Below are 27390 nucleotides of genomic sequence, written 5' to 3' on the forward strand. Positions count from 1 at the left end.
TCATAAAGGGCAGGTCATGCCTAACTAATTTAGTGGATTTTTTGAGGACATTAACAGTGCAGTAGATAACGGGGAGCCAATGGATGTGGTATATCCGGATTTCCAGAAAGCCTTTGACAAGGTGCCACACAAAAGGTTGCTGCATGAGATAAAGATGCATGGCATTAAGGGGAAAGTAGTAGCATGGCTAGAGGATTGGTTAATTAATAGAAAGCAAAGAGTGGGGATTAATGGGTGTTTCTCTGGTTGGCAATCAGTAGCTAGTGGTGTCCCTCAGGGATCAGTGTTCGGCCCACAACTGTTCACAATTTACATAGATGATTTGGAGTTGGGGACCAAGGGCAATGTGTCCAAGTTTGCAGACGACACTAAGATAAGTGGAAAAGCAGAAAGTGCAGAGGATACTGGAAGTCTGCAGAGGGATTTGGATAGGCTAAGTGAATGGGCTCGGGTCTGGCAGATGGAATACAATGTTGACAAATGTGAGATTATCCATTTTGATAGGAATAACAGCAAAAAGGGATTATTATTTAAATGATAAAATATGAAAACATGTTGCTGTGCAGAGAGACCCGAGTGTGCTAGTGCATGAGTCACAAAAAGTTGGTTTACAGGTGCAACAGGTGATTAAGAAGGCAAATGGAATTTTGTCCTTCATTGCTAGAGGGATGGAGTTTAAGACTAGGGAGGTTCTGCTGCAATTGTATAAGGTGTAAGTGAGGCCACACCTGGAGTAGTGTGTTCAGTTTTGGTCTCCTTACTTGAGAAAGGACGTACTGGCACGGGAGGGTGTGCAGAGGAGATTCACTAGGTTAATCCCAGAGCTGAAGGGGTTGGATTACGAGGAGAGGTTGAGTAGACTGGGACTGTACTCGTTGGAATTTAGGAGGATGAGGGGGGATCTTATAGAAACATATAAGATTATGAAGGGAATAGACAGGATAGATGTGGGCAGGTTGTTTCCACTGGCGGGTGAAAGCAGAACTAGGGGGCATAGCCTCAAAATAAGGGGAAGTAGATTTAGGACTGAGTTTAGGAGAAACTTCTTCACCCAAAGGATTGTGAATCTATGGAATTCCTTGCCCAGTGAAGCAGTAGAGGCTCCTTCATTAAATGTTTTTAAGATAATAAATTGAAGAATAAAGGGATTAAGGGTTATGGTGTTCGGGCCGGAAAGTGGAGCTGAGTCCACAAAAGGTCAGCCATGATCTCATTGAATGGCGGAGCAGGCTCGAGGGGCCAGATGGCCTACTCCTGCTCCTAGTTCTTATGTTATGTTCTTATCATTACAGAACCAAATTCCCAGATACCAACAAGGGAATCTTATTGGTTAAGCTATTCAGCTATTATGTACACGATGATGTAAATGACCTCCGACCAGCAGGTGGCAGTGCAAATCTACCACGTGACTCTGTAGCTCTGGGAGTTGGGAGTTAGTTGTGTTAGTGGATAATCATACTTGCAGTAGCTTGGAGATAATTTATCAGCATTAGTAGTTTGTAATAGATTTCTTACAGTTATCTTTACCACGCATTTATTTGGGGCTAGTTTAGCACAGGGCTTAAGAGCTGGCTTTTAAAGCAGACCAAGGCAGGCCAGCAGCACGGTTCAATTCCCATACCAGCCTCCCCGAACAGGCGCCGGAATGTGGCGACTAGGGGCTTTTCACAGTAACTTCATTTGAAGCCTACTTGTGACAATAAGCGATTTTCATTTTCATTCATTTCAGAATAAAACACTTTAACTAGTCAAGAACTAAACGGTCTTCTGTGCATCATTCCTGTCGGCCTAGCACCTGAACGTAACAGAGACTTCAAATGCCATCTTCAAATTATCTTCCTTCCATCAGAGCCAGAAGTGGAGATGTTTCGCCGATAATTGGACAATGTACACACCCCTGTCAGCATCAACGGGGCCGAGGTGGAGATGGTTGATAGCTTCAAATTCCTCGGTGTGCACATCACCAACAATCTGTCCTGGTCCACCCATGTCACCACTACAACCAAGAAAGCTCAACAGCGCCTATACTTCCCCAGGAATCTAAGGAAATTCTGCATGTCCACATTGACTCTTAGCAACTTTTACAGATGCACCATAGAAAGCATCCTATCTGGCTGCATCACAGCCTGGTATGGCAACTGCTCGGCCCAGGACTGCAAGAAACTTCAGAGAGTCGTGAACACCGCCCAGTCCATCACACGAACCTGCCTCCCATCCATTGACTCCATTTACACCTCCCGCTGCCTGGGGAAAGCGAGCAGCATAATCAAAGATCCCTCCCACCCGGCTTACTCTCTCTTCCAACCTCTTCCATCGGGCAGGAGATACAGAAGTCTGAGAACACGCACAAACAGACTGAAAAACAGCTTCTTCCCCGCTGTTACCAGACTCCTAAACGACCCTCTTAATAATAATAATCTTTAGTGTCACAAATAGGCTTACATGAACACTGCAATTAAGTTACTGTTAAAAGCCCCCAGTCGACACATTCTGTCGCTTGTTCGGGTACATAGAGGGAGAATTCAGAATGCCAAATTACTTAACAGCACGTTTTACGGGCCTTGTGGGAGGAAACCGGAGGACCCGGAAGAAGCCCACGCACACACGGGGAGAACGTGCAGACTCCACACAGACAGTGAACCAAGCTGGGAATCGAACCTGGGACCCTGGAGCTGTGAAGTAATGGTGCTAACCACTGTGCAGAGGGTCAGTACTGAGGGAGTGCTGCACTGTCAGAGGGTCAGTACTGAGGGAGTGCTGCACTGTCAGAGGGTCAGTACTGAGAGAGTGCTGCACTGTCAGAGGGTCAGCACTGAGGGAGTGCTGCACTGTCAGAGGGTCAGCACTGAGGGAGTGCTGCACTGTCAGGGGGTCAGGGATACATAGACACATAGATGACAGGAGCAGGAGGAGGCCTTTTGGCCCTTCGAGCCTACTCCGTCATTCATCACAATCACGGCTGATCATCCAACTCAATAGCCTAATCCTGCTTTACCCGTAACCTTTGATCCCATTCTCCCCAAGTGCTATATCCAGCTGCCTCTTGAATACATTCAAAGTTTTAGCATCAACTCCTTCCTGTGGTAATGAATTCCACAGGCTCACCACTCTTTGTGAAGAAATGTCTCCTTATCTCTGTCCGAAATGGTTTACCCTGAATCCTCAGTCTGTGACCCCTGGTTCTGGACACACCCACCATTGGGAACATCTTCCAGTCCTGTTAGAATTTTATAGTCTCTCTGAGATCCCCCCTCATTCTTCTCAACTCCAGCGAGAACAATCCCAACCTAGTCAATCTCTCCCCATATGACCGTCCCGCCATCCCTGGAATCAGTCTGGTAAAGCTTCACTGCACTCCCTCGAGAGTAAGAACATCCTTCCTCAGAGAAGCAGACCAAAACTGCACACAATATTCTAGGTGTGGCCTCACCAAGGCCCTGTACAATTGCAGCAACACATCCCTGCTTCTATACTCGAAACCTCTCGCAATGAAGGCCAACATACCATTAGTCTTCTTTACCGCCTGCTGCACCTGCATGCTTACCTTCAGCGACTGGTGCACAAGGACACCCAGGTCCCGCTGCACACTCCCCTCTCCCAATTTACAACCATTCAGGTAGTAATCTGCCTTCCTGTTTTTGCTTCCAAAATGAATAACCTCACAATTATCCAAAATTATACTGCATCTGCCATTGGTTTTCCCACTCGCCCAATCTGTCCAGATCTTGCTGTAGGATCTCTGCATCCTCGTCACAATTCACCCTCCCACCTAACTTGGTATCATCTGCAAACTTTGAGATGTTACATTTTGTTCCCTCATCCAAATCATTAATATATATTGTGAATAGCTGGGGTCCCAGCACCGATCCCTGTGGTACATCACTGGTTACTGCCTGCCAATTTGAAAAGGACCCATCAATCCCTACTCTTTGTTTCCTCTCTGCCAACCAGTTTTCTATCCACCTCAATACATTTCCCCCGATCCCATGCACTTTAACTTTGCACAATAATCACTTTTGCAGGACATTGTCAAACGCCTTCTGAAAGTCCAAATATACCACACGACTGGCTCCCCCTGGTCGACTGTACTGGTTACCCCTTCAAAGAATTCCAACAGATTTGTCAAGCATGAATTTCCCTTCATAAATCCATGCTGACTCTGACTGATCCTGCCACTGCCTTCTAAATGTTTGGCTATAAAGTCCTTGATAATGGATTCAAGCATTTTCCCCACTACCGATGTTAGGCTTACTGGTCTATAATTCCCCGCTTTCTCTCTACCTCCCTTTTTGAATATCGGAGTGACGTGAGCTACCCTCAGTACTGAGGGAGTGCTCCACTGTCAGAGGGTCAGTACTGAGGGAGTGCTGCACTGTCAGAGGGTCAGTACTGAGGGAGTGCTGCACTGTCAGAAGGTCAGTACTGAGGGAGTGCCGCACTGTCAGAGGGTCAGTACTGAGGGAGTGCCGTGCTGTCAGAGGGTCAGTACTGAGGGAGTGCTGCGCAGTCTGAGGGTCAGTACTGAGGGAGTGCCGCACTGTCTGAGGGGCAGTACTGGGGGAGTGCTGCACTGTCAGAGGGTCAGTACAGTGAACCAAACCGGGAATCGAACCTGGGACCCTGGAGCTGTGAAGTAATGGTGCTAACCACTGTGCAGAGGCTCAGTACTGGGGGAGTGCCGCACTGTCAGAGGGTCAGTACTCTGGCAGTGCTGCACTGTCAGAGGGTCAGTACCGAGGGGGTGCTGCACTGTCAGAGGGTCAGTAGTGAGGGAGTGCTGCACTGTCAGAGGGTCAGTACTGAGGGAGTGCTGCACTGTCAGAAGGTCAGTACCGAGGGGGTGCTGCACTGTCAGAGGGTCAGTAGTGAGGGAGAGCTGCACTGTCAGAGGGTCAGTAGTGAGGGAGAGCTGCACTGTCAGAGGGTCAGTACTGAGGGAATGCTGCACTGTCAGTGGGTCAGTACTGAGGGAGTGCTGCGCTGTCTGAGGGGCAGTACTGATGGAGCGCCGCACTGTCAGTGGGTCAGTACTGAGGGAGTGCTGCGCTGTCAGAGGGTCAGTACTGAGGGAGTACCGCACTGTCAGTGGGTCAGTACTGAGGGAGTGCTGCGCTGTCTGAGGGGCAGTACTGAGGGAGTGCTGCACTGTCAGAGGGTCAGTACTGAGAGAGTGCTGCACTGTCAGAGGGTCAGTACTGAGGGAGTGCTGCACTGTCAGAGGGTCAGTGCTGAGGGAGTGCTGCGCTGTCAGAGGGTCAGTACTGAGGGAGTGCTGCGCTGTCAGAGGGGCAGTACTGAGGGAGTGCTGCACTGTCAGAGGGTCAGTACTGAGGGAGTGCTGCACTGTCAGAGGGTCAGTACTGAGGGAGTGCTGCGCTGTCAGAGGGTCAGTACTGAGGGAGTACCGCACTGTCAGTGGGTCAGTACTGAGGGAGTGCTGCGCTGTCAGAGGGTCAGTACTGAGGGAGTGCTGCGCTGTCTGAGGGGCAGTACTGAGGGAGTGCTGCACTGTCATTTTTCTCATCATCTCCGACCCCGTATTTTTAAACAGTGACCCCCTCGCTCTAGATTCTCCCACAAGAGGAAACATCCTCTCCACATCCACGCGATTGATAACCTCAGAGCCCTGTTGTCATGTCCAATTGACAAAATTGTCCAAAATCCATTCCTCAATCACCTCCGCTGAAAATGAATGAACTGGTCGTTTGCACTTTGCTGTTTGTGAGGTCTTGCTGTTGGACAATTGACTGTTGCTTTGTTGATATGGCAACTGTAGCTACTTGTTAAAATGTCCGTTGGTTCATCCTGATCTTGTGAACGCTGCGATATAAATGCAAGCGTTTCTTTATGTTTTTCGGTCTGTGTAACATACTCTGTCATGGTTCACAGCAAGTGTCAGGCGGAACCCTTCACAACACATGATCTACCCCAATGGCACAAACCCAAAGGCAATACATTTGTTTACAGGTCAGACGTCAGAATTTCAGACCTTCTCTTCAAAGCTCCAGAATAACTAATGGTAACACAAGACGACAGCCTGCTGCCTAATCCACTCATTAGAACACGCAGTATAAACATGCATTTATATAGCGCCTCATGCCACCCAAAAGGGATTTCCAGCCAATGAGGCACTTTCTTGAGGTGTAGTCACTGTTATAACTTAGGAGGGCTGGCAGCCGCTTTGTGCACAGCAAGTCCCCACAAACAGCAATGTGATTCCTGACCAGATTATCTCTTCCGGCAATGTTGGCTGAGGGATAAACATTGACAACGTAGAGAACTCCCTTGCTCTTTGCCAACATATTTCCTTGGGATCTTTGTGGCCCACACAAGGGGGCTTGGTTGAATTTGGTTGATGTTAAAGACGGCTCCTCTGACAGTGCAGCGTGCCTTCAGCTCTGCACTGGGAGGATCGGCTTTGATTTTGTGCTTAAGGGCAGAACTTTACCTGTCCTGGGCAGACAGGCGCCCTACCTGGAAGAGCACGAAATAGCGTGTGTTGGTCGGGCTCGCATCCCGACATCATGCCACACTCTGCCAATTTGCGCCTGCCAAAAATCATGGAACGGATTGAAGGGATTACCTGCCTTATTGTCTGGAATATTATGTTGTCTCTGCGATTTTCAACTCATTGTCGGAGCAGAACGGCGAGGCGGGCAAACTGCTTTCCAATCACGGAGGTGGAGATGTCGGCGTTGGACTGGAGTGGACACAGTATGAAGTCTTACAACACCAGGTTAAAGTCCAACAGGTTTATTTGGAATCACTAGCTTACGGAGCGAGCTCCTTCATCAGGTGAGTGAAGAGCTAGGTTACACAAACATATATAGACAAAGCCAATGATGCAAGATGATACTTTGAATGCAAGTCTTTGCAGGTAATTAAGTCTTTACAGGTCCAGACGGTGCAACTGGAGAGAGGGATTGTGTCAAGCCAGGACAGTTGGTAGGATTTTGCAGGCCAGATGGTGGGGGATGAATGTAATGTGACATGAATCCAAGATCCCGGTTTAGGCCGTACTCATGTGTACGGAACCTGGCTATCAGTTACTGCTCGGCGATTCTGTGTTGTCACGCGTCCTGAAGGCCGCCTTGGAGAACGCTTACCCGGAGATCAGAGGCTGAATGCCCTTGACTGCTGAAGTGTTCCCCGACTGGAAGGGAACACTTCTGCCTGGTGATTGTCGCGCGATGTCCGTTCATTCGTTGTCGCAGCGTCTGCATGGTCTCGCCGATGTACCACGCTTCGGGACATCCTTTCCTGCAGCGTATGAGGTAGACAACGTTGGCCGCGTTGCACGAGTATGTACCGCGTACCTGGTGGGTGGTGTTCTCACGCGTAATAGTGGTATCCATGTCGATGATCTGGCACGTCTTGCAGAGATTGCCAAGGCAGGGTTGTGTGGTGTTGTGGTCACTGTTCTCCTGAAGGCTGTTTGAGGTTGCGCAGTTGTTTGAAGGCAAGTCGTGGCGAGTGCTACAAATTCTACCCCAAGTCTCTGGAGTGGGACGCCGACCTATCGCCCCAGGGTGCTACTCACTGGGCCATGGCTGAGGATTGCTCAGAATGGGCACTAATGGGGAGTGAAGAATTATGGGGAATCCAGTGTTACAAGCAGTTTTTAACCTGTTCTTCAGGATCGGATTTTTAAAAAATCAAAACCATTTCTTGTACAAACAAGTACACAAGAGTTGAGCAACAAATTACCCCTGCTGAACTTGGCAATGTTATAGCTGTCTGTTAGGTTATTGGTTAATATGGAGACGTCATGCATGCCAACACAGCTGTCCCATCAACTTCCTCACTGGAGATTAGGGTTATTTTGGAGGTTGTGCAAGTTCTGCCACCATCCAATCGTGCAATCCAACAGACATCTGCTCAGCCAGCCTAGTTAGTGCAGGCCCTTTGCGAGAGCTGCTATCTTGCTGAAACATACAAAATCATGTTTCCCTTGGCTCGGGATGGCGAGGTGTGCCTAGGACACGGCCTCGCGGTGTCAGCATAAGGAGACGGCCATTTAGGACTGAGATGAGGAGGAATTTCTTTGGAATTCCCTACCCAGAGGGCCCCTGAGGCTCAGCCACCGAGTTTGATCAAGACAGAGATCGAGATGTTAAAGATATATAGGACAGTGTTCCTCAAACTTTTTTTCCGGGGACCCATTTTTACCAACTGGCCAACCTTCGGGACCCACGCCGGCCGACATGCGTGACCCACGCCGGCCGACCTGCGCGACCCACCATTTTCTCCTACCTTGTTTGCTGCTGACAAAAATGGAGGAAATGGTTTTGGGTCCCTTTGGCCCTCGTACCCGCTCCTCCAATGGAACCTGCTGGATGAAGATGAAGACTTCCGGTGTCGGAAAGTATGGGGTCTCCATCTGTCCAAAGTTCTGCATTTTATTCCTGTAAAATGTTATCAAATAGAACCCCCCCCGAACTTGTATAAAAAAATAAAAATAAAATGAAAATAAACGAAAAAAAAATAAAATTAAATGAACAAAATATATGAATAAACCCCCCCCCCGAACTTGTAAAACAAAAAGCTGCGGCCGTTTAAAAAACAAAGCGGCCACACTGCGCATGCGTGCCCGATCATTGGCGCGCACGTGCATAGTTTTGTGCAGGCGCGCCGATGATCTGGCTCGCATGCGCAGTGCGGCCGCATTTTTCTTACATGTTCGCGGCCATTTTGAAGGCCGCACGGTAGCACAGTGGTTATCACTATGGCTTCACAGCGCCAGGGTCCCGGGTTCGATTCCCGGCTTGGGTCACTGTCTGTGCGGAGTCTGCACGTTCTCCCCGTGTCTACGTGGGTTTCCTCCGGGTGCTCCGGTTTCCTCCCACAAGTCCCGAAAGACGTGCTGTTAGGTAATTTGAACATTCTGAATTCTCCCTCGGTGTACCCGAACAGGCGCCGGAATGTGACGACTAGGGGCTTTTCACCACAGTAACTTCACTGCAGTGTTAATGGAAGCCTACTTGTGACAATAAAGATTATTATTTGCAGTTTTTAAAACGCTTCAACTCCCTCGATTATTTCAGGCGATGTGGGTAGTTATTGCTCACCCCTGTATTCTTGGGCAGCAGACTAGATACTAGGGTTTGACAAAGGGTCACCTGGACTCAAAACGTCTGCTCTTTTCTCTACCTACAGATGCTGCCAGACCTGCTGAGGTTTTCCAGCATTTTCTTTTTGGTTTTAGATACTAGGGTTTGCTCGGTCCAGTTCGGGGGAGCAGCTAACAGTCACCACATTGCTGTGGATCTGGAGTCACATGTAGGCCAGGCAGATAGTGGATTTCTTCCCCTAAAGGACACATAGTGAACCAGACGGGTTTTTACAACAATCGATGATAGTTTCATGGTTACCATTGCGGAGAACGGTTGGACAGACGGTGGCGCAGTGGTTAGCACTGCTGTCTAACGGCGCCGAGGTCCCAGGTTCGATCCCGTCCCTGGGTCACTGTCCGTGTGGAGTTTCCACATTCTCCCCGTGTCTGTGTGGGTTTCGCCCCCACAACCCAAAGATGGGCAGGGAAGATAGATTGGCCACACTAAATTGACCCTTCATTGGAAAAAATGAATTAGATACTCTAAATTTATTTAAAAAAAATGTTTTTAAAATAATTGCTGAGAACGGTTGGTAATTCCGGATTTTATGAATTGAATTTCCATTCCACCAGCTGCCATGGTTCCCAGACCATTAGCCTGGGTCTCTGTTCACTGGACTTTTAAAAAATTAATCCACAGGATGTGGCCTCACTGGTTAGGCCAGCATTTATTGCCCATCCCTAGTTGCCCTTCAGAAGGTGGTGGTGAGCTGCCTTCTTGAACCTGCTGCAGTCCTGGAGGTGTAGATACACCCACAGTGCTGTTAGGGAGAGAGAATTCCGGGATGTTGCCCCAGCGACAGTGAAGGAACGGTGATATATTTCCAAGTCAGGGTGGTGAGTGACTTGGAGGGGAACCTCCAGGTGGTGGGGTTCCCAGGTATCTGCTGCTCTTAAATAAATAATTAATCGCTTATTGTCACAAGTCGGCTTCAATGAAGTTACTGTGAAAAGCCCCTAGTCGCCACATTCCGGCGCCTGTTCGGGGAGGCCGGTACAGGAATTGAACCCGCGCTGCTGGCAGTGCTCTGCATTGCAAGCCAGCTATTTAGCCCACTGTGCTAAACCAGCCCCTCGTCCTTCTAGATGGTAGTGGTCGTGGGTTTGGAAGGTGCTGACTAAGGAACTTTGGTGAGTTACTGCAGTGCATCTTGTAGATGGTACACACGGCTGCCACTGAGCGTCAGTGCTGGAGGGTTTGAATGTTTGTGGAAGGGGGAGCAATCAAATAGGCTGCTTTGTCCTGGATGGTGTCGAGCTTCTTGAGTGTTGTGGGAACCACATCATCCAGGCAAGTGGAGTGTATTCCATTATACTCCTGACTTGTAGATGGTGGACAGGCTTTGGGGGGTCAGGAGGTGAGCTACTCGCGGCAGGATTCCTAGACTTTGACCTGCCCGGGTAGACTAGACAGTCCCACTCTCCCACCATCAGCCTCTAAATGACCTCATGCTGTATTAAAAATAGCTTTGACCACGTGTGTTAATTTTCCCCTCAGCCTTCTTTACTCCAATGGATAACATGCAAGGTGCAGCAAGCGATGAGGAACGTTACTCCAATGTTAGCCTTTATCCAAGAGTACAGGATTAGTGAGGTCTTGCGTCAATTGTATCGGAGCTTAAGGGTGGCACGGTGGTTAGCACTGCTGCCTTACGGTGCCAAGGATCCGGGTTCGATCCCGGCCCCAGGTCACTCAACCCCACAATCAAAGATGTGCGGGGCAGCTGGATTGGCCCTTCATTGGAAAAAAATAAATAATTCGATACGCTAAATTTATTTCAAAAAATTGTATCAAAGCTTGATTATCCCGCACCTGGAGAACCGTGTGCAGTTTGGGTCCCCTTACCTCAGAAAGGATATTATTGTCATAGAGGAAGTTCAACGAAATTCACAAGACTTGTTCCGGGGATGGCGGGACTGTCTTATGAAGGGAGAGTGGGGAAACTGGGCCTGTATTGTCCAGAGTTTTAAAGAATGAGAGGTGATCTTATTGAAATCTATACAATACAGACAGTGTGAGGTACCCGCAATGATGATTAGAGATTAAACAGTAAAGAAGGCTTTATTAGGCTAATAACTATGCTACAGATTTGGACGAGAGCTGACTGCTATACAGACCATGAGGCAGGCCTTTATGTATGGCTCCCAGATGGGCGGAGCCAGAGGCGGAGTCCCCAGGGTTCCAAGCCTGGTCTTAAAGGGGACATCACCTTACATGATGATAAGGCAGTAACCGTTCATCACATTCACCCCCTGTTTAAAAAGGAGTCCGGCGGGGGTGAAGTCCCATCATAGGTCCATCCGACTCGGCGGCCGGATCGTCCTCCTCGATCTCCTCAGTTCGGGCGGTGGTGCGGCGGGCACGGACGTCCCGGTTGAGGGCACATCCGGGAGCACAGCGGTCGGAGCTTCGGTCCGGGTCGGGGCAGAGGAACTAGGCAGGGCCGGGGGTAGCGGAGCTGGCGCCGGCGGGGTGTGTAAAGGGGGGGGCGCATGGTAGGAGCTCACCAACGGGTGGTAGGGCCGGAAGGGGGTGTGTTGTAGGGGGCGACGGGTCCTGCAGGGGAGCGGCGCGGGAAGGGGCGTCTGTGGTGGAGGATCCAGCGGGCGCCAGATCCCGGAGGGAAACCGTATCTTGCCTGCTGTCGGAGTACTCCACGTAGGCGTAACGGGTTGGCGTGGAGCAGTCAGACCTTTTCAACTCGGGGGTCCGTTTTATGGCTCCTCGCGTGCCTCCGGAGAAGAACAGGTCCCGGAGCCGTCAGCCAAGGTGGAAGCGAGACCCCGGAGGTAGACTTCCTGGGGAAGAGAAACAATCGCTCATGAGGGGTCTCATTTGTGGCCATGCAGAGGAGTGACCTAATGGAGTGTAGGGCATCGGGTAGGACCTCCTGCCAGCGGGTGGTTGGGAGATTTCTCGACCGCAGGGCCAGAAGGACAGCCTTCCACACGGTCGCGTTCTCCCTCTCCACCTGCCCGTTTCCCCGTGGGTTATAGCTGGTCGTTCTGCTCGAGGCAATGCCTTTGCTGAGCAGATACTGACGCAGTTCATCGCTCATGAACGATGTACCCCGGTCGCTGTGGATATAAGCAGGGAAACCGAACAGGGTGAAGATGCTGTGCAGTGCCTTAATCACCGTGGCTGAGGTCATGTCGGTGCAGGGAATGGCGAATGGGAAACGGGAGAACTCATCGATGACGGTGAGGAAATAGGCATAACGGTTGGTGGACGGGATAGGCCCCTTGAAGTCCACGCTCAGTCGCTCAAAGGGGCCCGAGGCATTCACGAGCCGAACCTTGTCTGGCCGATAGAAGTGCGGTCGGGGTCGGGACCTAGGACCCCGTCTTCCACGACATAGCCGAGGATGGCCAGCCGGGTGGTGTGGAAAACGCATTTGCCCTCGTTATAGGTCAGGTTAAGGGCTCGGGCGGTCTGGAGGAACTTTGAGGTTAGCGTCATGGTCCTGCTGATCATGGCCGCAGATGGTGACATTGTCCAAGTACGGGTATGTAGCCCGCAAACCGTACTGGTCCACCATTTGGTCCATCGCCCTTTGAAAGACGGAGACCCCATTTGTGACACCAAAGGGGACCCTGAGGAAGTGGAAGAGCCGGCCGGCTGCTTCGAAGGCAGTATAGGGGTGGTCTTTTGGTCGGATGGGGAGCTGGTGGTAGGCAGATTTGAGGTCGACCGTGGAAAAGACTCGGTATTGGGCGATCCGATTTACCATTTCCGCGATGCGAGGAAGGGGGTACGCATCAAGCTACGTGAATCGGTTTATGGTCTGGCTATAATCCACGACCATCCGTTTCTTCTCCCCGGACCGGACTACCACCACTTGCGCTCTCCAAGGGCTGTTGCTAGCCAAAGAAGAGGCATGCAGTGTCGTGCCCGTTGACCTGGACCTGCATCATGGAGTTCTGCAGGTGTTTTGGCCGAGTTTGATCGAGGGTGATCGCACCCAGTCGCGGGTAGTCGGAGTCGTAAAATGGCCGCTGCCGTTGGTCGCACGTGTCAGGTCGAGAAGATGGCCGCTCCCATGATTCGCACGAGGCTGATGACGCGTCAGAAGAGGACGTGTCGGGTCGGTGCGCAGCAGCATTGCGAGGCCTGCGGGCCCGAGAGCCTGATTTTTGTGCCGGCTGTTCTTTGTTTTTCTGGCCCCTGGGTCTGGCCAGGCAGACCCTCGCAAAGTGCCCTTTCTTCCCGCAGTCGCTGCAGATCGCGGAGCGGGCTGGGCAGCGTGGGCGTGGGTGCTGGCCCTGCCCGCAGAAGTAGCAAGGTGTGCCCCCATGGTGAGCGGGTCGCCACGTGGCGCAGGCCTGTAATACGGGCGAGTCTGAGGAAGTCCGGGGGGGGGCTGGCAGAGTCCGCGGGGTACATACCCAAGTTATGTCGGGCCACCTCCAGCGAGGAGGCGAGCGTTAGCGTCTCCTGGAGGTCTTTTGCCTCATTTTCGAGCAGTCGCTGCCGGGTGTAGGTTGAGCGGATGCCGGACACGAAAGAATCTCTGATGTGCAGGTTCATATGGACTTCCCCTGTCACATCCTGATGGCCACAGTCCCTGGCCAGCGCGGTGAGTTTCTCAACAAACTCGTCGAGCGATTCCCCCGAGCGCTGCCGGCAGGTAGAGAGCAGATGCCGGGCGTGCACCTCATTGACAGGTTTGACAAACCGCTTGCGGAGCAACTCAATCGCTTCCTCATAAATCGTCGCCTTTTCGAGCGTGGCGGAGATTCTGTGACTCACCCGGGCGTGGAGTAGACGCAGCTTGCGTGGCCCCAGGATGGGAGTCTCTGCGGAGTCCAGGTAGGCCTCGAAGCACCGCAGCCAGTATTTTAAAATTTCCTTTGCCTCCGGCGTTCGTGCTTCCAGATTGAGCTTCTCTGGTTTTAGGCCTGCGTCCATCCTGAATCTAGTTTAGCCTAATAAATTGAGGTACCCTCAATAATGATGCTTAGAGATTAAACAGTAAAGAAAGCTTTATTAGGCTAATAACTATGCTACAGATTTGGACAAGAGGTGACTGCTATACAGACCATGAGGCAGGCCTTTATGTATGGCTCCCAGATGGGCGGAGCCAGAGGCGGAGTCCCCAGGGTTCCAAGCCTGGTCTTAAAGGGGACATCACCTTACATGATGATAAGGCAGTAACCGTTCATCACACAGTGTAGATGCAGGTCAGATGTATCCCTCGGTTGGGGATTCGAGAACCAGGGGTCATAATTTCAAAATAAGGGGGAAGCCACTGAGGACCAGGATGAGAAGAGATTTCTTTCGAGAGGGTCATGAATCTTTAGAATTCTCTATCCCAGAGGGCTGTGAAAGCTCAAGCACTGAGAATGTTTGACAATAATTGAGGGTTTTGGGGATAGTGGGCCCAAAAGGCATTGAAACGTCTGATCAGCCCAAAATCATATTGAATAGTGGAGCAGATTCGATGGATTGGATTTGTTTATTGTCACGTGTACCGAGGTACAGTGAAAAGTATTTTTCTGCGAGCAGCTCAACAGATCATTAAGTACATGGGAAGAAAAGGAAATAAAAGAAAATACATAATAGGGCAACACAAGGTACACAATGTAACTACATAAGCACCGGCATCGGATGAAGCTTACAGGGTGTAGTGTTAATGAGGTCAGTCCATAAGAGGGTTGTTTAGGAGTCTGGTGACAGTGGGAAAGAAGCTGTTTTTGAGTCTGTTCGTGCGTGTTCTCAGACTTTCGTATCTCCTGCCCGATGGAAGAAGTTGGAAGAGTGAGTAAGCCGGGTGGGGGGGGGGGTCTTTGATTATGCTGCCTGCTTACCCCAGGCAACGGGAGGTGTAGATGGAGTCAATGGATGGGAGGCAGGTTCGTGTGAGGGACTGGGCTGAATGGCCTCCTCCTGTTCCTGTGTCAGTTTCTATTCATCGCCATTCTCTATACTCCCCATAATCCCAGTTGAAGTTGTGCAATGGACTTACTTGGGACTGCATAGGTGCAGAGGGAGAGTACTTCCTGATGGTAGATAATAGGAGCAGGAGGGGGGCATTTGGCCCTTCGAGCCTGATCCGCCACTGATTATGATCGTAATAATAATAATAATAATAATAATAATAATAATAATAATAATAATAATAATAATAATCGCTTGTCACAAGTAGGCTTCAATGAAGTTACTGTGAAAAGCCCCTAGTCGCCACATTCCGGCGCCTGTTTGGGGAGGCCGGTACGGGAATTGAACCCGCGCTGCTGGCCTTGTTCTGCATTACAAGCCAGCTCTTTAGCCCGCTGTGCTAAACCGGCCCCGAGCTGATCATCCAGCCCAACAGCCTCATCTCACCTTCCCTCCACATCCTTTGATCCCCATCGCCCGAAGTGCTAAAGAAACATGATCTAATACAGCACAGGTAACGCACGAATTGAATGCACTGTAATCGTACAGAGTGACTCATTGTTCAAAGGCAATATGCAAATCTATACCACATGAGAAAACATTGGCAGGACATGTAGCCAGCCCAAGGTGCGGCACTCTGTCCCAGACACTTGCTCAAGCTCGTTTCCAGGCAGCTGATGCTTCACGCTTGGTGTCATGAGTTTATGGTTTGTCATCGTCGGAGAATCAAATTATTTATCACACCTACTGCATTAACTGGCCTGATACGCCTTCAAAAGGACCCAACCAGTTTGGTCAAACAACCTTTTTCTTTTGAAATAGGTACCGATTACTCCATTATGCTTTCAGTTTGCACTTGTTCTACGAGGTAAAGATTCCATTGGCACCCCCACCCCGACCTAAACTTAATTGGCCCATCATTTCCTGGGTGTGTTCGGTCTCCCTTTTTAAATATAGGGATCACGTGAGTCATTTTCAAGTCTGCGGCACAATTTCCCTTTTCCAGTTGCACCTCAGCAGAGAGAAGTGTGAAATGAGGAGGGGTAGAATATGGGAAATTATATATTAAACAAACGGCAGCAACAGAGAGAGGGTCCTGAGGGTCTATGCGGAGAAATGTGGCCGGACAGGTCGGTAAGGCTGCTGGCCCTTTGGAGAGAGTGGCTAAGCACAGGCCCGGGCCCGATGACGTGGCTTCGAATCCCGCCGTGGCAGCTGGTGGGATTTAACTTGAAATAATGAAAGCTGGAGTATAAAGCTGGTCTCAGTCATGGTGACCGTGATGACTATCGTCGGTGTGAAAAAGAAACACATCAGGCTCATTAATGTCCGATTCATTAATGCCCACGATATCTGCTGTCCTTACCCGGTCTGGCCTACATGTGACTTCAGACCCACAGCAATACAGTTGACTCTTCATGACCTCGCAAGCCGCTCAGCTCAAGGGAAATGAGCCAAGGGTATCACATGGCGGCTTTCCCAGCACTACCCAAAGCCCATGAAGGAATAAAGAGAAAAACTGGGGGCTTCTTAGATTGGTATAAAGTGGCATAGACTACAAAAGCTAGTTAAATGGAAGCTTCCAGCCATTAAAAACAGATATTAAGAAAATAAACCTCATCTTGTCTTTGGATTTGTTGTCAATCCTGTTAAAGCGGCAGGGTAGCACAGTGGTTAGCACGGTTGCTTCACAGCTCCAGGGTCCCAGGGTTCGATTCCCAGCTTGGGTCACTGTCTGTGCGGAGTCTGCACATCCTCCCCGTGTCTGCGTGGGTTTCCTCCGGGTGCTCCGGTTTCCTCCCACAGGTCCCATAAGACGTGCTTGTTAGGTAATTTGGACATTTTGAATTCTCCCTGTGTACCCGAACAGGCGCCGGAATGTGGCGACTAGGGGATTTTCACAGTAACTTAATTGCGGTGTTAATGTGAGCCTACTTGATTATTATTATTATTATTAATAATCTGTGGCCCCTGTTTGACAAACTGTCTTCTCCCAACTAGCCCATCAAAGCCTCCCATTATTTTGAACACCTTTATTAAATCCAATGCAGAAGAATGCGGAATAAATGAGGTTGTGGTGAATGAACAGAAATACATTAAAAAAAGGACCCGGAACTCTAGAACACAATGAGAATGAGAATGTTGTTGTGATGTTCACATCCGGAGTAACGTGTTTAATTCCGGCTTAATTCCGGGTCCTTGACTGTAGCTTGCAGTTAAGGCACCAAATTCAACACTCGGTGGCAGGGACCGCCCCCGGCGACAGGGTCCGCCCCCGGCGACAGGGTCCGCCCCCGGCGACAGGGCCCGCCCCCGGCGACAGGGCCCGCCCCCGGCGACAGGGCCCGCCCTCTGCGGTAGGGCCGGCGGCGGCGGCTGGGACCGCCCTCGTCGTGTAACATAGAACATAGAACAGTACAGCCCAGAACAGGCTCTTCGGTCCTCGATGTTGTGCCGAGCCTTGTCCGAAACCAAGATCAAGCTATCCCACTCCCTGTCATTCTGGTTTGTTCCATGTGCCTATCCAATAACCGCTTGAAAGTTCCTAAAGTGTCCGACTCCCCTATCACAGCAGGCAGTCCATTCCACACCCTAACCACTCTCTGAGTAAAGAACCTACCTTGGACATCCCTCCTATATCTCCCACCCCAAACCTTATAGTTATGCCCCCTTGTAACAGTTACATCCACCCGAGGAAATAGTCTCTGAACGTCAACTCTATCTATCCCCCTCATCATCTTATAAACCTCTATTAAGTCGCCTCTCATCCTCCTCCACGCCAAAGAGAAAAGCCCTAGCTCCCTCAACCTTTCCTCACAAGACTTATCCTGCAAACCAGGCAGCATCCTGGTAAATCTCCTTTGCACCCTTTCCAATGCTTCCACATCCTTCCTATAGTGAGGTGACCAGAACTGCACACAATACTCCAAATGTGGTCTCACCAGGGTCACGTACAGTTGCAGCATAACCCCGCGGCTCTTAAACTCAAGCCCCCTGTTAATAAACGCTAACACACTATAAGACTTCTTCACGGCTCTATCCACTTGAGTGGCAACCTTCAGAGATCTGTGGACATGAACCCCAAGATCTCTCTATTCCTCCACATTCCTCAGAACCCTGCCTTTGACCCTGTAATCCGCATTCAAATTTTTTCTACCAAAATGAATCACCTCGCACTTATCAGGGTTAAACTCCATCTGCCATTTGTCGGCCCAGCTCTGCATCCTATCAATGTCTCTTTGCAGCCTACAACAGCCGTCCACCTCATCCACTACTCCACCAATCTTGGTGTCATCAGCAAATTTACTGACCCACCCTTCAGCCCCCTCCTCCAAGTCATTGATAAAAATCACAAATATCAGAGGACCCAGCACTGATCCCTGTGGTACACCGCTGGTAACTGGTCTCCAGTCTGAAAATTTTCCATCCACCACCACCCTCTGTCTTCTATGTGATAGCCAGTTACTTATCCAATTGGCCAAATTTCCCTCTATCCCACACCTCCTTACTTTCTTCATGAGCCAACCATGGGGAACCTTATCAAATGCCTTACTAAAATCCATGTATACAACATCAACTGCTCTACCTTCATCTACACACTTAGTTACCTCCTCAAAGAATTCAATCAAATTTGTGAGGCAAGGCTTACCCTTCATGAATCCGTGTTGACTATCCCGGATTAAGCTGCCAAATGGTCATAAATCCTATCCTTCAGGACCTTTTCCATTAACTTACCGACCACCGAAGTAAGACTAACCAGCCTATAATTACCAGGGTCATTCCTATTCCCTTTCTTGAACAGAGGATCGGTGTCTTGACTAGAACTCTCTGCTGGAGGATAGTTGAGAACACGGAAACCCAGATTCATGACATCGGAACTGGAGATCGAGAAAATAACAATTGGGAGAAAGGCCTTGCACTTGTATAGCGCCGTTTACAACACCAGGAAGTCCCAAAGTGGTTCACAGCCAATGAAGTACTTTCGGTGTGTAGTCAGGGCGGAAACCCAGCAGCCAATCTACGCACAGAAAGATCCAACAAAAAAAACAATGCGATAACGAGCGGAGTAGCTGTTTTGCTGATGTTGGTTGAGGGATGAACATTGGGCAGAACACCCGGGAGGGAACCTGTTCGAAATATGTGCTGTGCCATTTTATTATTATATATATATTTTTTTTTTAAACGTCCACCCTGGGGGCCTTGATTTAATGTCTTTTCCGAAGGTTGGCACCCCCGACAGCGCAGCATTCCCTCAGCACTGGACTGTCGGCCGAGAGGACTGGTGGGACGTTTGCCCACAGCTGGCACCTGCCGAAAAGGAACCTGTGGCGGAGCTGCCCCTTTCACCTTTGACGGGAGTTTGTCAAATCATTGAACAACGAGAGACCAGGGTTTGAACCAACATTTGACAAGGTTACCCAGAGGCAGGTGTGCAAAGCTGCTGAGGTTTCCCAGGGTGTATCTGCTTCCACAGCCTCCCCTGGCAACGCGTTCCAGGCACTCACCACCCTCGGTGTAAAAAACCTGCCTCGCACATCTCCTCTAAACTTTGCCCCACTGACCTTAAACCTATGCCCCCTGGTGACTGAGCCCTCCACCTTGGGAAAGAGTGCCTGCCCATCCATTCTATCCATGTCCCTCATAATCCTGTAGACCTCCATCAGGTCACCCCTCGACCTCCGTCGTTCTAATGAAAACAGTCTGAGTCTATTCAGCCTCTCCGCATAAGTAACACCCTCCAGACCAGGCAACATCCTGGTAAATCTCCTCTGCACCCTCTCCAAAGCCTCCACATCCTTCTGGTAGTGTGGCGACCAGAATTATACAATATTAGAAGAAGTCTTTATGGTAATTAAGTCAATTCACATCTCTTTAACCTGTAAGTATCCCTCTCTCCAGTCACTCCGTCGGGACCTGTAAAGACTTAATTACCTGCAAAGACTCGCATCTTTGACTTTGTCTATATATATGTTTCTGGAACCTACCTCTTCATTCACCTGAGGAAGGAGCTGTGCTCCGAAAGCTGGTGATTCGAAACAAACCTGTTGGACTTTAACCTGGTGTTGTAAGCTGCCAGTGTTGTCCATTGCCTTTTGAGAAAGAGAGTTCCAGAACTTCACCACCCTGACTGAACAATAATTCTCCTTATCTTTAAAAGGCAGCTCCCCACCTCTATCTCAAGGGGCAATTAGGGAGAGGTAATAAATGCTGCACGGTAGCATGGTGGTTAGCTCAATTGCTTCACAGCTCCAGGGTCCCAGGTTCGATTCCCGGCTTGGGTCACTGTCTGAGCGGAGTCTGCACGTTCTCCCCGTGTGTGCGTGGGTTTCCTCCGGGTGCTCCGGTTTCCTCCCACAGTCCAAAGATGTGCAGCTTAGGTGGATTGGCCATGCTAAATTACCCTTAGTGTCCAAAATTGCCTTTAGTGTTGGGTGGGGTTACTGGGTTATGGGGATAGGGTGGAGGTGTTGACCTTGGGTGGGGTGCTTTTTCCAAGAGCCAGTGCAGACTCGATGGGCCAAATGGCCTCCTTCTGCACTGTAAATTCTATGATGCTGTGACTTGCCAGTGATACCCACATCCCAGCCACAGAACAAAAACAAAGGTTGGATAAACACATGAGGGAGGCAGGAACAGAACGATATGTCAGTGGGATTAGATTAAGTCAGGTTTCAGGAGTCTCATGTAGGCCATTCGGCCCCTCGAACCATGGCTGATCTGGGGCCTAACTCCACATACCTGCCTTTGGCCCAAATCCCTTCATATCTTTGCTTCATATCACAGATCTAAAATTAACACAGATCTAGCATCAACTGCTGCTGTTGGAGCGAGGGTTCCAAACCTTTACCACCTTTTGAATGAAGAGGTTCTTCCTAACATGGCTCCTGAACGGTCTGGCCCTAATTTTTAGACTATGCGCCCTAGTTTTAGAATCCTCGACCAGTGGAAATAGTTTATCTTTATTTACCCTGTCTTTCCCTGTAAATATCTTGAATACTTTGCTCAGATCATCCCATAACTTTCGAAATTCCAGATCCAATCGGAGATATCTCTCCTCGTAATCCAGGCATCATTTTTGTAAACTTACGTTGCACGCCTTCCAAAATATCCTTCCGAAGGTGTGGTGCCCAGAACTGCTGCCAGTGACTCTGAGTGGGGTCTAACCAGGGTTTTATCCAGCTGCAATGTAACCTCTTGTGTCTTTATACTGCAATCCTCGACAGAAAGAGGTTGGCATTCCATCAGCCTTTTTGATTATTTTCTGCACTTGTTCCTGGCATTTTAAGTATCTATGCACCTGACCCCCCCCCCCCCCCCCCACCCCACCCCCGCCTTGGACATCCACTGCACCTAACCTCTTCCCATTTAGAAAGTACTCTGCTCCATCCTTTTTGGTCAGGTTTTTAAAAAAACTCATGGGAGTTTGAACACTAGCAGCTGGGCGCAACGGGCAATTTTGGGCCATTTTCTTTTATTCTTTCATAGGGGGCGGGCACCGCTGGAAGGGTCAACATTTGTTGCCCATCTTGAAATGCTCTTGAACCTTGGGTTCATAGAATCCTAGAATTCAGCCCATTGAGTCTGCACGGACCCTCTGAAAGAACATCCTACCTGGGCCTAATCCCCCGCCCGACCTCTATAATTCCACCTAATCTTTGGACACCAAGGGGACATTTAGCATGGCCAATCCACCTAAACTTCACATCTTTGGGGCGGCAGATGTCCTTCCCTAAAGGACATTAGTGAACCAAATGGGTTGTTGTAACAATCGATAGACACCACTACTGAGACCAGTTTTCAATTTCAGATTATTGAAAGATGAAATCATATCCCACCAGATGCTATGGTGGGATTTGAACCCGTGTCCCCAGAGCATTAGCCTGGGTCTCTCCATTGTTAATCCAGAGACATTGCAGATACATAACATGATAATAATAATCTTTATTCGTGTCACAAGTAGGCTTACATTAACACTGCAATGAGGTTCCCGTGAAAGTCTCCTCATCGCCACACTCCAGCGCCTGTTTGGGTGTACTGAGGGAGAATTCAGAATAATTCACCTAACAAGCACGTCTTTCGGGACTGTGGGAGGAAACCGGAGCACCCGGGAGGTAACCCACGCAGACACGGGGAGAACGTGCAGACTCTGCACAGACAGTGCAGACAGGGGCTGGTTTAGCACACTGGGCTAAATCGCTGGCTTTGAAAGCAGACCAAGGCAGGCCAGCAGCACGGTTCGAATCCCGTTCCAGCCTCCCCGAACAGGTGCCAGAATGTGGTGACTAGGGGCTTTTCACAGTAACTTCATTTGAAGCCTACTTGTGACAATAAGCGATTTTCATTTCATTTCATTTCAGTGACCCAAGCCGGGAATCGAACCGGGGACCTTGGAGCTGTGAAACAACACTGTAAGGGAGTACTGTCCACTTAAAAAATTCTCAGGAGCTTGTGAACAGCTTTAAGAGAATCTCCAGTTGTGAAAAGCGGTCAGAGTGGGTTGTTATTGTGGACAAGCCACATGCAAAGATCAAATTTCAAAGTGGCTGTTGATTTGTCCTCCAATATCAGATAGCCACCCATTCCCAAATAATATTTCAATAGAATTATTGCAGGAAAAAGAATCCAAGTGATCCATTTATGGGAAACATTGATGTAGAAATAATAGCGCAGACTTAGGCGCAAATACTCTGGGCTAGTGTTCCCATTTTCCTGAATCACATTCTATCATCATAAACCTGAAAGTTCATCAATCACTAATCAAACATTTTGCAATGTGCCTGTTCCACCCTGTAGTGCAAAATCAAAACTATATAATAAAACTAACTCGGGCAACTCACGCACAAGACAAACAAACCTTAACTTCCCCTCCCCCGCCACACGCAGCAATCACTGGGCGTATAGCATAGCTGATATCTGGGCAATATTTGTTGTCTCTCGAGGCGTGGCGTATTTAAATAAAAAGCCACAAGAGGAGTCAGAACTTTCCCATTTCTCTCCCCCGTAAGATGCAGCAAACTTTTTCTTTTATTTGAAAAAAATATTTTTTATTCTCCTTTTTCACATTTTCTTTCAAATTTACACCCACCAATAAACAATAATCAAGAACAAATATGTCAATCCCCATATCAATAACAACGATCCCATCCTCCCACCAAACCCCAAACATTAGCCCGCATGTTCACACAAACAAATGACAAAAAGGAATTAGGGATCACCCATAGTTGCCATTAACACACACAGCCCCCCTACCCCCCCCTAACTAATGTTCGATGTTATCCAGTTCTTGAAAGTGCATAATGAATAATGCCCATGTATTGTAGAACCCCTCCATCCTTCCCCTCAGTTCAAACTTAACCTTCTCAAGAGTCAAGAATTCCAACAAGTCCCCCCGCCACGCCAGGGCACAGGGTGGAGAGGTTGCTCTCCAACCCATCAGGATCCGCCTTCGGGCGATCAACGAGGCGAAGGCTACAACATCTGCCTCCGCACCCATTTCCAACCCCGGCTGGTCCGACACCCTGAATATGGCCTCCCGGGGGCCTGGGTCCAGTTTCACGTGCACCACTTTAGAGATTACCCTAAAAACCTCCTTCCAGTAATCCTCCAGCTTTGGGCAGGACCAAAACACATGAATGTGATTCGCGGGGCCTCCCCCACAACGTTCACACACATCTTCTACCCCTTCAAAGAAAAGATGCAGCAAACTTTTTTTTCCCCTTTACTCTTTCACGGGGTGAGGGCACCATTGACACGGCCAGCATTTGTTGTCCATCCCTAATTGCCCTGGAACGGAGTGTCTCGCTCGGCCATTTCAGAGGGGAGCAGTTAAGAGTCAACCACATTGCTGTGGGTCTGGAGTCACATCAGACCGGGTATGAAATGAAATGAAATGAAAATCGCTTATTGTCACAAGTAGGCTTCAAATGAAGTTACTGTGAAAAGCCCCTAGTCGCCACATTCCGGCGCCTGTTCGGGGAGGCTGGTACGGGAATTGAACCGTGCTGCTGGCCTGCCTTGGTCTGCTTTCAAAGCCAGCGATTTAGCCCAGTGTGCTAAACCAGCCCCAGAGGACGGCAGATTTCCATTCCCTAAAGGACCAGATGGTTTTTTTAAAAAAATAAATGATTTCATGGTCATCACCAGATTTCTTTTTACTGAATTCAAATTTCTGCATCTGCCGCGGTGGGATTCGAACCCTGGACCCCAGAGCAGTCTCTGGATTACTAATCCAGTGAAAACTCCACCGCTGCCAGTGTGAGTCCCCTTTTGCCAGTCCCACCCCCTCTATGTTAGCGTTGAGATTTATGCTACAGCGGAAGACACGCTTTATGTTGGGAATTAACCACAGCTGTCCCCGATTGGGGAAGTATTGGGGAATCATTGCAAGGCCACAGGAACCAGTTCACTCTGGGTACCTGAGGAGGGACTGGGGAGTCGGTGACTTCACTTTCCTGGCTTGGAAACAAACCTGTTTTAAGGTGACGATTAGTTTGAAGACTCATTCGTCCTCAACATACGATTATTGGAATTAATACAATCTTCTGTTTCTTTACTCATCTCATTATCGTTTCCTTTAGCCTCGCGTGATCATTTCTGTTGTCATTTACTCTTTCCTGCCTTCTGATCTATCACACACACTGTTACTTTTTGTTCTATTCCCCCCCCCCCCTCTTCATGAGAACCTTTTGCGTTTCTAACCTGATGGAAAGTTCCGTCCAGCATCCGCAGTATTTTGCTTGTTTTTATTTCTGATGAAAGGTCCTTGGAGCCGAAACTTTAACGCGGTCTCCCCCTCTCTCCACAGATGTGGAGAGAGAGAAAGGCTCGCATTCAAAGTATTGTCTTGCATCTTTGACTTTGTCTAGATATATGTTTCAGGAATCCACCCCTTCATTCACCCGAGGAAGGAGCTGTGCTCTGAAAGCTCGTGATTCAAAACAAACCTGTTGGACTTTAACCTGGTGTTGTTCGATGAGTAAGGCGTCTTACTGCTCTCTCCACACAGGCAGCCAGACCTGCTTGAGTGATTCCAGCATTCCTACACTGTTATTTCAATGTATACCAAAACCGTGACTCATTGGAGCCTCCGACCTCAACATACTATTTTGCACCTTCTCAAGACTGTGACTCTGCGATTAAACGCAGAAACCCCACACCCTAACTTTGTGGTGCAGTTAGCAAAGCTTGGGACTGCCCAATCAAACGTCCCAATTAACCTTGCCCAGGGAGTAGACCGCCCGCTCACGGGGTTGCCAACTCTGACTGGGCGTACTCCTCGAGGTCCCCCCCCCCCCCCGGGCGTACTCCTCGAGGCCCCCCCCCCCCCATCACGTTATGGCTTTAACAGCCCCATTTGGTCAACCCAACCTCCAAGAGTTTTAGAACTACATGCGCTCGACCCCGTCCCTGGGAAGCTCGGGACCAAGTAGGGGAATTGCCTGGATTTTCTGTCCTAGGGTGGAGGAGTGGGGGTAGAATCATAAGAATTACAGAACCCCCCACAGGGCAGAAGGCGGCCACTCGGCCCATTGAGTCTGCACCGACCCTCCGAAAGAGCACCCTCCCTCGGTCCAATCATCGTAACCCCACCTAACCGCTGGGCACTAAGGGGCAATTTATCATGGCCAATCCATCTAACCCGCACATCTTTGGGCTGTGGGAGGAAACCGGAGCACCCGGAGGAAACCCTCGCAGACACGGGGAGAAAGTGCAAACTCCGTACACATTCACCCAAGCCGGGAATCAAACCCGGGTCCCTGGTGCTGTGATAAGCCGGGCTGATTTCACCACTGAGCTGGAGCCAGCCAGGACTGGGAAACGGAGGGATGGACCAGGCTGGCTTCCCCCATTGATTCTGTATCTAAAGAGCAGGGGGTCAGCCCACTGCAGTCCGGATATGACGGATAAGGGACATGTACGAAACAATAGTGTTCGAGCACCAATTTTATCAATGGCCCTGTAATGTTTGTTTGTTCTGGGTTTGTTTGGCAACTCTACAAATGTGTGTAGCCTGCCGAATTTTTATTTCAAAATAATCATCGGTGCGGTTGTTTCCACCTCGAACTCTCCAGCCAGCCTACTGCCCAATTCAGGGGTTTACATCCTGTCTTTCAAACCCAAACAGTCTTCTTCTTAAAAGAAAAAAAGAATTGCCTAAAATGAAAACTATTGAGATCCACAAAATACAAAATGTGATATTTCTCAAACAAATACACGGCGTACTCGGCTAGAAAGCTGCATAAATAATAAAGAAAATACATGGTTTGAATTTGTGTATCAAATGCAACAACAAAAGAAGGAAAATTAAAATAACACAACTCTGAATTACCATGCTCTTTTGACTTTAAAAAAAACAACAATAATTTTGCTGGTAAAATCTGCAAAATCCTTAATTTGAGATGATTAGAGACAATTTTTTCAGCTCTTCAGGCTTGCGATTGGGAAAAAAAGCTTCTAATTTCACATTCGGAATAATTTATCATCTCAGTTGTATTCAAAACAGTGGTTGCAAATCTAAAACCTGTTCCTTACACGGGCAGTAGCTATGCTTGTTTGGCTGTATTGCTCCAACAGGTTTATGTAGAGCACCTTGAGGTATTTTGTGAAAATAATCATTGGAAACCGTAATATGCAACATTAGCTATTTTGTTTTTATCCGTACTGACTTCAGGCTTGCTTCACCCTAATGCAATCTGACTGGAAAAGGTTGGGAGTCAGGAATGAGATGTTACACAGAGCTGGCGACGTATCGGTCAGAAATAACAGGTTGCAGGGCCCTGGCCCATCTGATTTTTTCCTAAGATGCTTAATACTTTTCTTTGTTGCTCTTTGAGGCAACGCTGTCAGAGTTCGGCCGGGGTGGGTGCGTGGACGCGCAGGGAAGGTGTGACGCTGCACCCACCGCACAGCTCTGGCCGACCCCCTCTGACTGCCCTATCACAGGGCAATTGGAAGAATCTGAAGGTTTGAGACTCAACCTCTTTGACCAGGCACCATAAACCACCCTTTTGTGGCTATCAAGTCCCACAGCTTCGGGTCCACAGGGGATGTTATCCACCATGCAACAACACTTCCAGTTGCCAAGAATCTTGCATTTTCTAACACAAAACTCTAATGAAGGGCAATTTATAAATACACGATGGCACGCACTGCTGCCTCACAGCTCCAGGGTCCCGGGTTCAATACCAGCCTCGGGTGTCTGTCAGTGCGGAGTCTGCACGTTCTCCGTGTCTGCTTGGGTTTCCTCTGGGTGCTCTAGTTTCCTCCCACAGTCCAAGGTGTGCAGGTTAGGCGGATTGGCCGTGCTTAATTGCCCTGTAGTGTCCAAAAGGTTAGGTGGCGTTACTGGGTTACAGGTGGATGCCTGCACTTACATCGGGTGCTCTTTCCAAGGGCTGGT

At 49.2% G+C, this 27390-nt stretch overlaps 1 protein-coding gene across 1 annotated transcript in view; it reads right to left on the reverse strand.

Annotated features, from left to right (window-relative positions):
- The window catches only part of LOC140385878 (desmoglein-2-like), a 115311-nt gene that overhangs the window by 87066 nt on the left and 855 nt on the right, over positions 1-27390 (reverse strand). The window lies entirely within an intron of this gene.

The sequence above is a fragment of the Scyliorhinus torazame genome, chromosome 11 (assembly GCF_047496885.1).
Source record: "Scyliorhinus torazame isolate Kashiwa2021f chromosome 11, sScyTor2.1, whole genome shotgun sequence".
In the NCBI taxonomy this organism is placed as follows: Eukaryota; Metazoa; Chordata; class Chondrichthyes; order Carcharhiniformes; family Scyliorhinidae; genus Scyliorhinus; species Scyliorhinus torazame.